This window comes from Nyctibius grandis, chromosome 14 (genome assembly GCF_013368605.1).
Source record: "Nyctibius grandis isolate bNycGra1 chromosome 14, bNycGra1.pri, whole genome shotgun sequence".
NCBI lineage: Eukaryota > Metazoa > Chordata > Aves > Nyctibiiformes > Nyctibiidae > Nyctibius > Nyctibius grandis.
This window is the reverse complement of record NC_090671.1, coordinates 7,235,366-7,239,826: the sequence shown is the minus strand read 5'-3', so window position 1 is coordinate 7,239,826 and position 4,461 is coordinate 7,235,366.

Genomic DNA, 4,461 nt, shown 5'->3' with positions numbered 1-4,461 from the left:
AATGGTTGGTGTTGGAAGGGGTTGCTGGAGATCATCTAGTCCAACCCCCTGCCAAAGCAGGCTCACCTAGAGCAGGCTGCACAGGGTCACGTCCAGGCAGGTTTTGAATATCTCCAGAGAAGGAGACTCCACAACCTTCCTGGGCAGCCAGTTCCAGTGCTCTGGCACCCTGGGATCTCACCCACTGCCCCTCATAGGCCTGTCAGAAATGTGCCATCCCCTCATAGCCATGCTAAACGTCACACTGCACTGGCCAGACTCAGCAGCCCTCCTCCGAGTTCCCAACCCAAACAAAACCAGCTTAACCCAGAGACACCGTTCTGCCCCTGACGTGGCTGTCCCCACTACTCACAGTAGCTTCACGTGCCCTCAGACTACACAAAGTCAAGTTCTTTCCATTCTTATCTCCAGCCTCGGGGGGACAAGAAGGGGAAAAAAAATCTATCACATGAGGATTTCTAACCACCAGTGTCAAGGGACGAGGCAAGGACAGAGGAGGTCTGGTTTTATGTGCACAGAGGGAACGTGCTCCCTCACCTGCACACCTCTGGAACAGACTATTTCCACTGTACAGGATCAAATCAACAGCATCAGGCCAAATTCATGGTGCAGCTTTAAGAAATTTTGATGTGACTCTATTCTGATGTAATTTTGTCATGAGTGGGGAAATCAGTTTTCTTTTCAGACTCATTTATAAACCATTGGCTTAGGAATACGAAGCAAGACCTGCTTTCCTCCACTGGAGAAAACACATGCTGGCCTGTTACTGCAGGATGCCAGCCAAGAGGTGGGTGGATGCCCTAATTACTTTATTTTTTTAAAAATAAGAAAAAAAAATAGTTATTTGTCATGAAGGGAAAGCCCTAAACACCTAGGGGACAGGCTCTGGGTGCCCAATACTCACGGATTCACTGGAGCCATGAATAAGCTCATCCCTTGGGTGCATGCAGGATGTCTGAGGAAGCAAGAGCAGGGGTCTCACCCAGACATTTCCTGGACGTCCACTGTCATTAATGTCATGACAGACGGGATCGGAGTCCTCCAAAATGCCCACGTCTGTGCTATGAGCTGCCTCACAGGGACACACTTCAGTACCAAACACGCCCGAGTGGAAGACGCAGCGCAGGAACAGCACACGGTAAAGAAGCATCCACACACTTTGCAGAGAAACATAAGACGGTTCATTAAGCTTTCAGGCTAACAAGCCCCATGACATCCCTCGTTAGCAACCCCATGCGCACACTGCGCTGCTGCTACAGGAAGGGCAGCTCCCATAACACCATCACTTGTTTACCAAGAGAACAATTCTGCTATTGACTGACACCTGCCCATGACAGTGCGACCACGGGAGGAGCGGGGAGATGTTCAGATGACACTGGCCATTCAAACTAGGCAGCAGAACGCCTGGCACTGGCCGGAGCCTCCGAGCAGCTGCTGAGGACCGGCCCTACCACCCCAAACAGAAAGGCTTTCACTGATATTAATGAAAGCTGCTGAAAATAATGCCACTCCACAGCTCTGAGATGGCATGCAGCCTTTCTGTTCAAGGACCAGCAGGCTGAACAGAGCAGGCACTGAGGAAGAGGAACGCGGGGCTCCATCCAGTCACTTCTGGTTTATTTAAATCGCTGTGAAGTCAAATGCCGTGAACCTTGTGTGAGCTGAGTGTGGTGGGCAAGGGCAGATGAGGCTTATCCAAGTGACAAGAGGACACACTCCTGCTGCACAGTGATGGTTAGCAGGACCCCAAACAGATCAATGTGACAGTACTGGGGTGTACACAGAAAACACACCTCTAACTTGCTCGCCCCTGTGGGCCTGGTCTGAGCTTCCGAAGTGTCAGCCCTGGGCTGCCAGCAGGCTAGAGCAGATCCAGAGTGTTCGGATCTGGAGAAGACCTGGAGGCCTTCCCAAGCATGTGCCTGGATTAAACGCCTGGTAAAAGCACCAAGTCCTGTTAAATAACTGTCCTCTCTGATATCCCTCATAAATACATGCTCTGCCGAGGGCTCCTTTCAAGGGGAGGAGAGCTCTTTAAAGGAAGCAGACAAACAGCAAAGGTATCAATCTGGGGAGTGAGACACAAGCAGTTTCCCTTCTGCGTGCTCCAGCTAAGGGCTCCAGAGCTCTGCTCCGGCTCTGTCGCAGAAACCACCTATGCAGAGGCGGAACTGCAAGTGCAACCACCGGGAGATGAGAGATCACCTCAGACAGCATCTCTCTTGCTGTCCTGACAACACACTCTTGCTCATCGAGGCACTGTGCAATCACAGCAGCACGGCTTTGCTGCAGGCCAGCTGCATCACTTGAAGTTTAGTCCCCGCTGACTTGACTCAGCCCACTGCCTACAGAACAGGGCAAATACCAGCTCCTGAAGGCTGTGATGCTTCTTCCACTACTGTCTGATCCCAGCTGGCACCAGCTCCTCTGAGCAGCAGGAACCTCTGAGAATCTACAGGATCCTAAAAGCCATAAACCTCCCTGACATTTTTTATGATAGGCCTCGGGCAGAGGGAAATTACTATTGGTCCAGATGGGCATTTCCAATAGTGCCTGTCTACATTTCCAGGACTTCACATCACTTAATACCCAATGCAGAGACTCAGAAGAGCTTTAAACTAAAAAGAAAGCACAGCCAAGGGGACCATGTACATAGGGCAGGCAGATAGCAGATGCCTTTGTGAATCGTATTTCACCTGAATATATAATTAATGTGGTATGTAATTTATTTGAAAATAAAAGTGGATGTAAGACTACAGGATCTAAAGAGACTTCATGTGTGTACATATCACAGCAAGAACGAGCTCAGTGCAGCAGGCAGGGTTAGAATAGTTCCTACACTGAAGAAATAGCCAGGAGACATTACAAAAGGCTGAAAGCGAAGTGACTTGCCTGGGAAGTGATCTTAAAAATAACTGCAATACAAACTAAAGCAACAAAAGGCCTGGCCCGTGCTCTCATGTGTGTTCACACAGCTCCAAGCACCAGGGGTCTGCAAGGAAAAATAGTCACTGGAGCCCAGACCACATCTGTACCGCCACAGGCTTTGCCTCACAGAAAGCAGAAAGAAGACGTTAAGCCCTTGGAGCCTCTGTTCCCACAAGCTCACTGAGTGGATCTTCCCCCCCTTTCTTCTGCACTGAGAAAGTCCAGAGGTCAGTGGGACGGGCTCGCTCCCCGTGGCCAGTCTCCAGGAGCTAGCGATCATGATCCTGCGGTTTATTTGCTCAGCCTGCCCCAGCTCCCGGTTCCCCTGTCAGGAGTCATTCTGGGAGAGCGGCACCAGCTGCCCCAGGCGGGGTGAGGCAGAGACAGGCCATCCCGGCTCCACACACACACCCTGGACACACTTGATAACAAGCTTCAAAACAAACAGGGCACTCCCAAAGTTCCCAGGAAGAGCCAAGAGCTGAGCTGAACAAAGCTGGCAAACGAAGGCCCCCAGCTCTCCTTGGCTGCGAGCGGTGAGCAGTACAGCCACGGCAGCGGCACGCAGGGACGGGTCAGCCACGGCGCTGCTCCTCTCTCCCCATCAGCTAACTTCAGGGTGAGCACCTCAGTCCTGGCACCAGCTGTTATTGCTGTCAGCTAGTGCTGCTGTGCAGAAAAACAGCCCACATTTAAGAGGTGAGTGAAAAAAACGGAGTTAACGTCTATTAAGGGCTTCCCACCTCTGACTGCCATACAACTACGCTGGCTCACACCCCAGAGTCCCAAGCTCGCACGAACCACAGCCCGAGATCGCCCAGCACGCTGCACTCCTCAGCGTTAGCCCCGAGCCTCCCTTCACCCTCGCTGCCATGGCACGGCACCAGGCTGGTGCTGTCTGAAGGCTGCGCAGCTGTATCTAGAGAGGTTCCTCCCATCGCGAGCATCCCTGCACTGGGCTGCCCCGCACAGCATGGCTACATCCCTCTGCTAGAGCTGAACTTCAGCCTCAACTTCTCTTTTTTTTTTTTCTTTTTTTTTTTTCCCCTTTTGACTTCAGGAGTGGACAGTTGTACTAAAGCCAGAAACTAAACAACTCTCCCCCCCCCTTAGCATTACACCCTTGCAGATGCTTGTGCAGGGTTTCACTTCCTCTTCAGCTCTTGGCCAACACTTAGTCAAGCTTTGCTCATGAGCAAGCCAGTCCCTGCAGCCCTCCAGCATGCTCTTCTCCCAGCCACCTCCAGCATGTGGCTGCTGTGACACTGCTGGGGGTGCCAGCCACATGGGCAGGGGCTGGGAGCGACAGACTGAGGGAAGGCACACCAGTGTAGAGCCAAATGTTAGCAGGCCATAACAGATTACAATTAATGCACTGGAAACACATTCACACTAGATAGAAGGGATTAAGAATATTAACCCATTCAGCCCTCAAACCAGAAAGGACTCTTACTTGAGTCGGGAGCAATAGCTCTCTTTGACTTTCTGCAGCCCAGCTCCCACGGTAGCATCACACATACAAATCCTTCCTCT